Raw genomic sequence first — 13,470 nt, 5'->3', positions numbered from 1 at the left:
TTGGTTTTGTTTTTCATAAAAGATTCATCCTCCAGGTGTTAATCTGAGCAATTCAGTGGGGCTGAATATAATACAGCCTAGGTAAATTGCTGTAGTAATTTGGACTGCTATGCAAATGAGGGTTTTTATAAATGAATTGTTTCTGGATTTATTTTTTTTTCTATAATACAGTTGACACTGCTTTAAAAATGTGTTTTCATGCCCTTCTGCAGTGCAAACCACCTCTACAGGGAAGAAAAATCACAATACAAAAAAGCTCTAGTAAGCCACAGGACCACAATAGGCAATCAGATATTACAATTCAATATGTTTCCCCATTGTGGGAGCATACACTACAGGCTACTATGCCACGTAAGCACATCTTATTCCATATCCTATCAGTGGGTATATATTAGATAAATTGGAGCAAAAATCAAAACCTACATAAAATGACCCCTATATTATGGATATAATTAAGTCCTTTTAAGGCTACATATGTGTAGCCTCAACATTAACTTCTTCTGTAACTATCTGTTATAATTTCTTGAGTACTGCTCCAGGTATTGTATGATGAAGTATTCCTGTAGTATTATGTATGGTTGGAATACTTCGGATTTGTTTACCAGAATGTACTGAATAAATGCCTCATTAATCTTTTCTCTGTCACTGTGAGTCCTAGAAAACTTTGGAGTACCTGAGCAGTACATTATTTTGAGTTAATCATCAACCTTCATCTGTCTTTGTTCTGCCTCTGGTATTCCTCACAGATTTTGTTAGCCCTAAATATAGCCTTAATAATTTTTGTTGTCCAGGGATGCTGCCAGTGGACTAGGTGTCTCTTTTATCCAGGTAAAAGAATATGTAAAATAACACCATTTCGGTGCACATCTGTAGGGTACTGTACTGTTAATATTTGTCCAGTTGAAAACAGACCATCCTTATGATTTGCTTCTTGTGTATTACTTTTAACTCTCACTCCATGCCCCATCAGATTCCTAAACAGTTTTATGTGAAAGATTTGCTAAGAACCTTCTAGAGAGTCCAGTTAAATGGTATCCTTTTAAAAGATACGCGGTTTCGATATTGAATGCTTATTAATCTGAGGTATATGGGGTTTAAAATTTTGTACTGCTTTTGCTGTTCTATCAGTCTTTTTATTTTGTTTTTTAATAATTTCAACCCATTTGCCTACTCCTTGAGGTAAAATTTTACCTTGAGGTAAAATAAAGACATGTAGTAGGTCTGATCACACCTGCTTAACAGTGTCTTTTCCCTAAAATTGGGTGCAGTATGGTTGTCTCTTATTTCTACTTTTGAAGGCTTTATATCTTAACAGAACAATGGATGCCCAGTCTTATAATTGCAAATAAACAGAAAATGTTCATTTTGATTAGTTTACCCATTGTTGAACATGATGTGTAACTATGACCATATCTAGATGTGAGTAGCTGTCGCAACATATTACAAATAAGGACTTTTTCTTTTCTCCCACGTTACAAAAGGAGTGGACAGCTTACTCAGTGGCAGAGCTATCAGCAGAGCTGTTCATTTCCCATCTGCATTGGCCACTGTGGCAGACTTGTTGGTCAGAAATAATGGTTGATTTCGGCAGTTGTGAGAGGCAGAACTATTTTATGTACAAAGCTTTTGAAAAGAAGACTGCAAGTAGAGATTTTGATTCTTTAATACACGAGCGCATTTTTGTGTTTGCAAGCTGTAGTGGCAGCTTTCTGTTTGGTGTGTGTATAAGCATTCATCCAGCTCAGAAGTATTTGAAAGATCCAGGAAGAAGGATTTTGAAATGGCATCAACATTTTAATTGTGTGTGTAAAATTCACAGTACTTAGTATTTTGCTCTATTTTTGGAACAACTCTGGAAAATGGAGATTAGTGTAGACTTTGCTCTACTGCCTGTATACTATCTGTGTATTCTTACTAAGCATCTTTAAAGTTTGTTGACTTTTTTATTGCATATAAACAGAACAGAAGTAACCTAAGATATAAATAGGAGTGTAAATATTGCAACTAGGTGTTTGGCCAGTACAATATTCAGCTTTCTCTGTGCAGCTGCTAGCAGTAGCCAAGGTTTATACTACAATTTTTCATCTGGGAGAGAGGAGAAAACACTTTAAAGCACTATCAGAATAGATGGCACAGTAGCTAAATTGAAAGTGCAGAATTGACAGAATTGTAAATTATCACAGTAAATACTGTCAAAACAGGAACTTTGCAAGGTGTTGGACCAAAACTGTACAGTTTGACTTACACAGATGAAAGTAAGGGTAGTGAACATAATTCATACGCTGTCAGATCCATGAATAAGTATGGCCAAGGAGTTGGCCAAGAAGATTACAGTTTTAAGAAAAGTGGCAAGTCCTCAACTGTGAAACACTTTAAAAGAAATTACTGGGCATCAACATGTGCTGAAATTTAGTATTTTAGTAAGTGCTAACTGAACTTTAACTGCCGGTTAATGAAATGGCATCAAATGAAGTGCTTACAAATAACAGCGAAGCAATACCAACACAGATGTTTCCGTGTTTTGTTTATACATCACTGACTATTTCTGCTCAGGCAGAAGCTGGATAAGTGTACAGACAGTCCCAGGAGCAGATACCAGAACCTAGGATGGTCCCATATTTGGAATATAAAAATATTTGGGGAGGTTGGGGTTCTTAGGGCCCTCTTTTGCACAGAGGGCGTGCATGGAGCTATGCACTGGGGCTCTGGAGCTAGGATGCTGTGTACTTTGTAGCATGTTTATGAGAGCACCCCAAGTTAACTCACGGTTTCAAAGTGAAACCATTAATCCAACACTTTTGTAGACAATATAGCAGATATTCAGTGTTCAGTGACACAATACAGAAGATGCCGTGTAGGCACTATGCAAAGATCCAAGGGTTTTCTTAAGTAAAAAGACGAGAGTGCAGAGCATATTTATGCTTCATTCAGGAAAGATGTATGGAGTTTGCCTTTCCTCTTTTCTTCCATAGAGGCAGCAAGGCCATATCGAAAGTGCTCTTAATAAGCCATGGCTGTTATTGTCCTGTAGAAAAAAACCTGCTCTGATTATAGTATTTCTTACTGATGGAGAAATTGGAGCTTGTGCACAAGTGCTACTTAAACTAATCACTGTAAAGAATGGATTTAGTTGGAGTAGGACAAGGATTCCAGCCTCATAGGAAACAAGATTTCATCCTTGTTCAAGATGGCTGCACAAGCCAGAAAGACTACAGCTGAAGGATGACTGATATCTGCTGTGGAAAACAGTGAGCTCCAGATGTAGATTTGGAGATCTGAAGTTCAGAAAAAAAATGTCAAAAAAGATACAATGACACCCAAGGACACTGTCAGTCACTGAGGTTTAGAGAATGGATTATTTCAGTTACTTTGTGCTAACAAAGAAAATGGGGAAATACAAAGGCGTTTACAAATATATCAGTACAGAAAAAATATTTGGGGAAAAAAGCAAGTAGTTTGCTCACTCTCCTTATTGAATAGTAATGAAGACTGATACGGTAGAGCATCAGGGCTTTAACAGAGGGGGGTTTTGCTAAATTGGAAGGTTACTCTATACATAAAAGTAACAAGCTGGCTGATACATATCAGGATATTAATGAAAGTGACAAAAAGTATGTACCAATAGCAGGTTTTATTTAAGAAAATGTATTAGATAACTGGAATGTAAGAGGTAAATAAATGCAGTGTAGTGATTTTTTTTTTGTCTTGTTATATGTAACTTCTGTGTAAATTTAAAGGATTTTTCTTATATAAGGGATGCATTCTGGCTTCTGTTGCAACACTACACAACAAATAACACTGCTAAAAGCCATGAACAGTATTTGTATTGATGTGAATGTCGTAGGAAGTAGAATCCATGTTTGACAGCACTTCTTACTGGACTAGGTCCAGTGAAGACCACAGGCATATTTGAGGCATGTTTTTATGTCCACTTCATTCTAGGAACATCTTAGCTTGTTGTATGCCTTGATGTTTGTTTGAAAGCTACCTAATTGCTTAGAGTTCTGCTTCTGCCCCTGTTCCCAGCAGCTGATGATATCTCATAATCACTGCTGAGGTTGTATAAACTCTGATTTTCTGCCCAAATCCTGTAAGAGGCCAGATGTGTGAGGCCCACTTTGGCCCTTCGTGTTCTCACTTCTCAGCTGACTGACCTTACTATAAAGCTACAGAGCAATGTTCTGGAATAGAGTTGAAAATGAGTGGCTAAAAGGATTGAATTACACACACACCTGTGATAAAATCCTTTCTGCTTGTGCTTTCTCATGAAATCTTGCTTGAAAGATACATTCAGATTTCCTAAGTAGGAAGAAAGATACGTGATTTCAAAATTGTCTGAGTAGCAATGGATATTGATGCACTTGTCTTTATAGCGATGTAGAGGTTTTAGAAGTATTTACAGTCCTGGCAAGGGGGAAAGAGGGTCATGAAGACAGTCCATTACTGAAATACATTGTTGAAGTGGGAAGACTTTCAAACAATAAGGAGAAAATACAAGGAAATACAATGGCAATAATCAAAACTTAGGTGCACATGAACTGACCATAAAATAGAAGCAAGGAAAGAGGATTTGGGAAAACACATTTTAAACCTGGGTTAAAGAAGTAATTGGGATGCAGTGAGATTAAAAAAGCCACTGCAGTTTTGGGGAACATAAGCGAATATTTCATAGTAGTGAATGCAAGTGCTCTGAGACCAGTAATTCTGCATGATATACTGCATTAGTTTTGGGGTCACGTTAGTAACACAGTGAAAGACAAGAATACTGATGTGCTACCATATGGATCATCACTGAATAACTGGTGAAAGCAAAGATAAGGCTTAAATGTAAAAAATTTTGGGTAAATGCAAAGAAGAGGTCATTGAAGTAATTTGGAGTGGCCGCAGTGCAGAACAATGAAAGAAGGTAAGCAAGAACTTACTTCACCAAACAGCAATGAAGAGGAGTGGGTACAGGAACCTCTTAATGCCAAGATAGGAAGTTAAACTCGGAAGTTAGAAGATGTCTTTTGAGTTACTTGGAAATCTTAAAACTAAACAGCACAAAAAGACTAGACAAATGCATTGGGAAAAGGCAAAAAAAACCCAAACAACTCCTATCTTGCATTGGCAAAGCAAGAGGTGGACTGAACTGAGCCAGCTGGTTTAACACCTTCAGACTTCATAGTTGTAAAGCATCTTTTATTGGATGAGTATCTGTCAGATGATGAGCTCCTGAAAGCACCTGGACTAGATGCCACCTGCAAGTATTAAACAGGTTTTCATGGCTTCTTTGTGGTGATTTGCTGCTGAAATTCCTCTTCATGTTAACATGCCTTCGTGGAATTTGTTAGAGGAAGTGGGGCAAAAAAGGAAATGCAGCAGCACCTTATTTCTCCCTCCCTGTCATCCCACCCTACATCCCCAGCCTCCTAATCCTTAGTTTTGGCTCCTTTCCCAGTGAAGAGCTGCTCTGTGACCTTGCTTCAAAGCTGAAGTAGTAGCTGATGCCTGTTGACTATGTAGAACTTCAGAAGCCTTCTACTAATGGGAAACACAGTGCTATTTATACACCCTTCCCCAACTGACACTAAACCCAACTGTAATGTTAGCATGCCCTGCAGCATGAATGTGCACAGAGGGAGCATATTTGTTCCAGCACAGGCATGGAGAGGTGATCTAAGTATGTAAAACCTGTGATGGTCTTTTTCCTCAGACCTAGAGTAGCATTAGAAATTGTTATGTTAAACCACATGCTACTTTTACAGCATTTACATATGTTACATGTGTTTTTGTTCAATGTGGGAGTTTTTAATTACTTTCTAGGAAACGAGAACTTCTTTTAAAGGTCTTCAGTAGTCTGAGCAACCGCATCTAAAATGCCCTTCAGCAATCACAGAAGACAGAAGTAAAGGATGGAAATAGAATTTAGGCTTTGCATTTTCTCACAGAGAAGAAAATGGGGTTTTATGTGTGTTTAATTACTATTGCCACAGTCCCGATTTCTCATCATAATCATTTGGTAGCTTAGATTTTATAAAGCTATGAGCCCCACTCTAGCAATTTGAAAGCAATAAGCAGATTCAGGGTAGTTAAGCTAAATACAATTAGATCTATTTATTTTACAGCTCCATGAAGTTGTAGAGACCACTGCAATTTAAATTAGCTTTACAGAGTCAGAACGGACTTGGAATTAATTCATGCTGTACAGCTTTCAGATCTGAGCTTTTGGGCTTGACTCAAACAATTCAGCTAGTTTTCCTGCTGGACAAAAATGCAAGCAGAGAAACAGTAAATCCTTCAGTTGTGCAAACTCGTGTCACAGACAAGAGTGACAAAACCTGGTGGAAATTTCAGCCTGCTGGCACCCTGAACTACAGTTACCGAGCAGATTAGGGGATGTACTATTGCCATTTGCTTCACTTAGCACGGTATCTACCACAAGAAGTTTGTTACAAGGGCAGAGCCCAGATGGGTAGCAGAAGACAGCAACATTCACCCTCACACATGTGGACTGACTGCATTCAGGTTTGAGGCACAAGTATTTATTCCTGAATTTGATTGCATCCATGTGCCATGCATATGAATTTTCAGAAGCCCCTTGTATCGGTTTTAGTACCTTTTAAAGGCCTTTCACTAGCTCACAGCAAAGTCTCTGCAGATCAACACTATACTGGTATGCCAACAAAGATCTCTACTTGTATGGGTGAAGATGAGCGAAAGTGATGGGCATCTCTGCCTCTGAAGAGCAGAGTAAACAGGAGGGACTAATGACAGAAACAGAGCAAAGAATTGTTTCCCCCAGGACTGAAGGGTTTGTTTTCCCTTTGTTCCATATTTTTATTTTGTCAGCTTTTTACTTGAATATGTGGAAAACTTCACTCGGTGCATGCGGGTTTCCATTTCCAGCTCCAAGACCATTTGCATTTGAAGTTTGGGTTCAGGCTGTCGAAAGGCAGGAATTATCTGCAGTGTGCAAATGTGAATGTGGAGCACAACTGCCCAGGAGCCTGGTGATACATCATCTCCAGGGTTTTTGTCGAGGTCTTATATTTTAACAGTGTCAGCCTCCCCAGTCTGTTCCAAGCACGATTTACACCCCTTCTGTCTCCTAAGAGGAGAAGAAATAGAGGCGACAGAGATGCTCCCAGCAGAGTGACTAATCGTTACCCTTCAGGAGTGTTCAAGGATAGCACCTCTACTAATCATTACACAGCTGTTTTTAAAACAAGGGAGAAAAAATCAAAAAGCAAAGCAGTTAATCCCGTTTCCCAAATGCTCTGCAGTGCACATTGTTATCTATTCAGCTTCTCATAGTCATTACCAGAGAGAAATTAGGTCTAGTAATGGTCAGTACGATGCTGTCAGTGACACACTTCAATTTTAAATGGAGTCTGTTTTCTGCCTGTATCAGCTATTAACTTTACTGTCATTGTCACAGAGCCATCAATCTCAGTCTGTCCCAAACCCATTTTCTTTGTGGAGTCAGCCCATCTTCCTTATTTCCTACACATGCAGATTTTAAATCATCTTGTAAACCTTGCACCACAGCAAGGGTTTAAGGCTGCAAGACTCAGTGGGCTGTTCCCCTCCACAACATACACTCAGTATTTACTACCAGATGACATATTGCAGCTACTATCCAGACTGGGTCATGCCAGAAACAGGAAAACAGAAGAGGAGCCCTAAAGCTGATATGGAATGGGTGAAAGCCTGGTTCCACTGAAGCCAGTGGCAAATGCAATAGAACTCAATTTCCAAGTAATTGCTATAAAAATTGCTTCAGAGATAGTGAAAAAGTGGCCTTTGTGGATCTTGTACATTTTAGAGGTGATCTCTGACTTCATCAAAGCCCCTGAAAGCATCAGAAATGCCTCAGTTAGTTGCCTTCTAGTTTAATGTGGGAGAGTTTGTTACCAGAACATTTTAAGCCCTCAATTGGAAGAGTCTTCTGTTCTGGATTTTCCCTCTCTTCTGGTCTAACAGTGTCTAAGAACATTAACTTCCAAGGCCCATAAATTTCCTCAGAATCTCTAGAAGGGCACAGCTTAGGGAGCATCTGTGTGATTTATAAAGGCTAGCTGTGATAGGAAGAGTTCCTTGAATAGAGAGCATGTTCTGATCTTCATTTTATTCTATAAACATGAATCCTTCAAGCAAGAGTCGTTTTTAATAGCGACAGGGAAGTTTCTGCCTCTTGGGTCCATCACAGAAAGTTGCTTCATTAACCTACATCTCATTGGAAAAAAGCTATAAAGAGACCAATTTGTTAAATACAGCAACTGTGATGGTGTGTTTCATTGGTACATAACACGGTGAGTAATGAAACCTGTGTGATTCTGGCTGGGTACCTGTGCAATTACTTTGTTGTTAAAGTGGTGAAAGTGGTGGGCACTCGGAATCTGAATACTGCAAGAGCTGTATTGCCACGTTGAGTGCCATGTCCAACTAGGTGACACTAATATTTGTTGCAAATCTTGCGCTCAAATCCCATCTCAACCTGGAGATGTCTTTATTACTGCAATGACGGCTAGGTTTTGCTTACAGGAATTCTCAGGCTTTCTAAGCCTTGATGTAACGGAGCTGCTGTGACCCTTAGATAGCATTTAGATGTTGGCAGAACTCCTGTACTGACCCTTCTCATCACTTCTCACTCGGGAGCTGGAGCGAGTAGTCAGTTTGTAAATGAGGGACAAGAGACTGCACAAGGAGATGAAACACCCATCCCATAGGCGATTAAAGCACTTCCTTGAAAGACCCACATTCAGGTCTTAGGCCTTTGGTAGCACATCAGGCTCAGCTTGATGTGGGGGTGCAGCTTGAAGGGGGATGCAGCAGCATGAATCAGGCCTGAAAAGCGCCGACTTTATGCCTGGAAGGTGCACTCTCATATGCAAGTCTTTTTTTTGCATACATAGAAGGCTCACTGCAGAGAGAGAAGGCAAATGTGTATTTCAGACAGCTGGGAGATGCCATGGAGTACGTGCATGATTTACATTTGTTGGAAGGTACCACTCCTGAGTATAAATCAAACAGTTGCATCCAGAAAAGAGAAGAGCAAAACATACTACTGTCCTGGGATTGCATGGCAAGGTGCTGGTAGCAGGGGGGCTACAGGGGTGGCTTCTGTGAGAAGCTGCCAGAAGCTTCCCCCATGTCCAATAGAGCCAATGCCAACTGGCTCCAAGACAGACCCACCAGTGGCCAAGGCTGAGACCATCAGCTGGAGCAGGTTTACTGACAATAGCTGTGACCCCGCGGGGGACCCATGCTGGAGCAGTCTGTTCCTGAAGGATACACCCCATGGAAGGGACCCACACTGTTTCCTGTGGGAGGGACCCCACACTGGAGCAGGGAAAGAGCATAAAGTGTCCTCCCATGGGAGGAAGGAATGGCAGAGACGTACGATGAACTGACCACAACCCCTATTCCACATCCCCCTGCATCATTGTGGGGGAGGATGTATGGAAAATCAGGAGTGAAGCTGAGCCAGGGAAGAAGCGGGGGTTTGGAGAAGGTGTTTTAAGATTTGGCTTTATTTCTCATTACCCTGCTCTGATTTAATTGGTGTTAAATTAAACTGATTCCCCCAGTCAAGTCAAGTTTTGCCCATGACAGTAACTGGTGAATGATCCCTCCTTGTCCTTATCTCGACCTGTGAGCCTTTTGTGATATTTTCTCTCCCCTCTCCAGCCGAGGAGGGCAGCGATCGAGTGGCGTTGGCAGGCACCTGGCATCCAGTCAGGGTAAAACCACCCCAGTTACACAAAGAGAACCAAGCAGGTATTCCCTTTAGCTACAGCATCAGAGGATAAAGACAGAGGTGGCATCATGTAGGAAGCCCACTGCAGCAAGGCGCACCGGCTATTTTCACCACCAGGCTGTGCCAGCTGCAGTGAACTGCTTCCCTGGTCAAGGAATGGCGCAGGTGTGTTGGTCTTTAAACCGGTGTTACAGCTCAAGCATCAGCAGGGCCTTTCCTGCAGTCTCTAGAACATCCTTTAGCATTGCATCTGATCCTCTAAGGCTGCTTCTGCAATGACAGTGAATTTGCAGCTGTGGGATTGAGCATGAGACATGGTCTTAATACCTTCTCACCAGATCTTTGCAAAATTGCCTGATAGTACTCTATTAGAGAAAATATATAACACATCCTTCTCCTTATGCTCTCTTCACACACTTGTAAATGGTGCATAAGAAACAGAGTCCTATAACTGTTCTTCTCACAACAGACACACACCTCTATAGCACCAGCTGCACACATAAAATCACAAAAGTAAGCTCCCTTATTCACATTTCCTATGGCTGGAAAAAGCATCCTTTTCTGATTGCAATCAGCATTCTTGGCTAAGCCACTGGATCTGTAAAGTATCTTGCCTGATGGGGCTCCAATAGCCAGGTGAGATCCTCCACAACTCCTTGGGAGGATGAGACTGCAGTGCCTCTTCCCTTCTAGGACTTCTCTACATAAGAAAGATAACAGCTAAGACCAAATATGAGAAGATGCTTCATGGCAGGAGAACAACAATGTCCTGAGCTTAACCTCTGCCAGTTAAAGATAGAGGAGTTCTCAGGAAACCCTGGTTTTCACTCTGACTCTTTTTGGACCTGGGAAGGGTCTCTGATTCGCAAACTGTAACAGCACTCCATCTGTAAAATAAGAAGGATAAGAAAACTTAGCTGCAGTCCTCTTAGTTTTATTAGTTATTGATGTCTAGAAGTAGGTTGGCATTGTGCAAGACGTGAAGAGTGCTGCTGCCTCCAGGGGCTTTTAACCAATCAATCACAAATACAAGCCTGGAGCTTATCAGTAGCCAGAATGTGATATAGTTTTGGCAGTGTTTGGTCTTGTCTGAATGGCAATGTCATATTGGAACAGGGAGATCTGTAAAAGCACAGATTGACAGAGGAAGGTGTGCTTTGAGAAAGGATGTATGAAAACAGAGGTGCATTCCTTCCTAAACTGCATGAAAGAAGCATTCAGTTGTTGAAGATGGTCTGGAGCATGGAGGGGTGGATAAAGGCATCACTGAGGTGTGATGTGATGGCTTGAGTGGAAACGGGAGCAGGAAATATTGCAGTTGATGCTATAGGTCAGAGCAGTGTTCTGGGGAGCCTTGAAGGGAAGCACAAGCAGCTGAAATTTAATGCAGGAGGCCAAAGGAAAATGATGGAAGAATTCAGAGGTGCCGCTGGTGAGGCAGATGATTTACTGAGGCATTTGAAATAGGTTGCAAAGGAAAGAGATGAAAATGAAGAGGAGGCTCTGGTAGTCTTGAGGAGAAATGATCAGGGCACAACCACAATTTTTGTCGCAGGGCTGATGAGTGAGCCTTAGAGAAGTTGCACATTGTGAAATGAGGTAATTTGGCAAACGTCTGGCTCTTGTCTCAGACTGGGAGAGATGAGTCCCGGGAGATTTAATTAACATGTAGGACTCCTTGTAGGAAATTGCTAAGTGTTGCTGCGCCCAGAAGTTTCTCAAGAAAGAGAAAGCAACTTGAAAGATGGTCACGATTCCCTGATTTCAGACAGAAGCTGCCAGAGTCGCAATCTGTGCTTGCTGTCCAGGTGATGAATATTCAGATCTGTTGTCTCCCCATGAATAGAAAGCTCTAGAAGGACCAATTCCTTGTTTCTTGAGCCTCCAGAGGGTTCGCTTTGAATGATGTTTGAAATGTAGCTCAATAAACCTTTATGGAGAGGTAAAGTATAAATTCTATCTTGATTTCATATTGACCTGTTATAGACAAGCAACTGTTCCAAAACTGTTTTCACATATTCATTCATCTCCCTTTAGAGAATGCAGTGTGCCAGTTTCTGAGAGAGAACAAAATTACCATCTATTATTTTTAGATGCAAGCAATTTGTGGTTAATGTTACTCTGCCGAAACAGGGAACCAAACTCCCCATTTCAAAACCAGTTTATTGGACAGCTGTAAAACTCAATGTGAAGGAAAGAAGAGGTATTTTCACCTAACTCAAATAAGCCAACATGTACTGCCAGCCTACAAGACTGAAGCTGGAGGAGCTCAGCAAGAGAAGATGAAGAATATTAGTGTGCTGAAATGTCTATATATGGATGCAAGGAGCATGGAAAATAAGCAGCAGGTACCTGAAGAGGTACTAAACAATGAAGTTTACGAACTAGTGGGCACAGCTGAGGTGAGGTGGGCTGATTCCTGTCCATGCTTTGAATCTATAAAGAGGGAGACAGTGTGCACAAACAGGCAGGGGTGTGGTGGCAGGGTGCAGCTGTGTTTTCCCACTTGTGGTGCATGCAGTGGACTCAAATGATGTTCTGTTTTCCCCAAGAAACTTCAAATTGGTGGATCAGAAGAAACAACGAGCATGGTGGATCCAGCTTTTTTGTTCTTGAGCTCCTGGAAATCCACAAAGTACTGAACAAACTGGTGTTTGTGATTAAAGACAGCTCAAGCACTTTCAGTTAAATTAACACTCGCAAGCTACAAAACACTGGATGCTCTGTTTGCATGTTGGGTGTGTTCTTATGAAGCTTCCTAACTTCAGTAATTAGTACCAGCCTTGGGACAGGCCACCCACTTTCCCACTTTGATGTCAGCTACTGAAGGGAAGAATGTAAATAGAAGCTGGACTGTAAACACAAACACCTACTGAGGTCTTTGGTCCAGTATTGTAGTCACTGCTTTAGGTTAAACAGCTCAAACATATGAGAAAGAACTGTCCCATGAAATGTGAAACCATAAGAAAGGACATTTTAGCCAGCCCCAGGCATAGGTAGTTTGACCATTAATTGTTTGCGCTTCTCTTTTGCACACAGTGTTGATCACTGAAATCCTACATCCATTAGCTGAACTCCAGTGCTCGGATCCCAGTTTTACAGTGGAGCTGAGAGCCACAGCTGACCTGAACTGGCCAAAGGGATATTCCATACCATATAATGAATGCCATGCTCAGGCATAAAAACTGGGGAAGAGGAAGAAGATGGTGGAGTTTTGGCTTCAAAGGTGGCCATTGCTCAGCTTCTGTGCCTGTGGGAGGAGGTGAATGATCTCCTTTGTCTCACTTGGGTTTTTCCCCTCTTTCCTTCACCTGTTAAACTGTCTCAACTCATGAGTTTTCCCACTTTTGTTCTACTTGTCCTCTCCCAGTGGAGCTGGAAAGCTCATGGAGAAAGTATTCTTGTGAGCACATCAATGTGAATACAGCAACATGAGACATTGTACTAGCCACAAGGTCAATGCCAGAGCTATTTCTGTAGCACATCAATGAAGAGTGACACCTTCACCCTGTTGTGGCACCTGCTCCCCAGTCCTGGGGTGATGAGATATCTCAAGAGTCCATGTGAATTATGGAGTAAGATGTTAGGTACCCAGGTTGCCACCTTCTGCTAGGAAGGTCCCTTTCCAGTTAGCTTCCCACAGATGTATGTGCAGGCCTAAATAACTATCTAAGGATAGTTCATTCAGAGACACTTTTCCACAGGCAGTATGGATAAGATTCCACCAA

Source organism: Pezoporus occidentalis, unplaced genomic scaffold, assembly GCF_034315485.1.
Source record: "Pezoporus occidentalis ecotype Australia unplaced genomic scaffold, CSIRO_AGI_Poc_V1 ctg3, whole genome shotgun sequence".
NCBI lineage: Eukaryota > Metazoa > Chordata > Aves > Psittaciformes > Psittacidae > Pezoporus > Pezoporus occidentalis.
Note: the sequence above shows the minus strand (reverse complement) of the source record.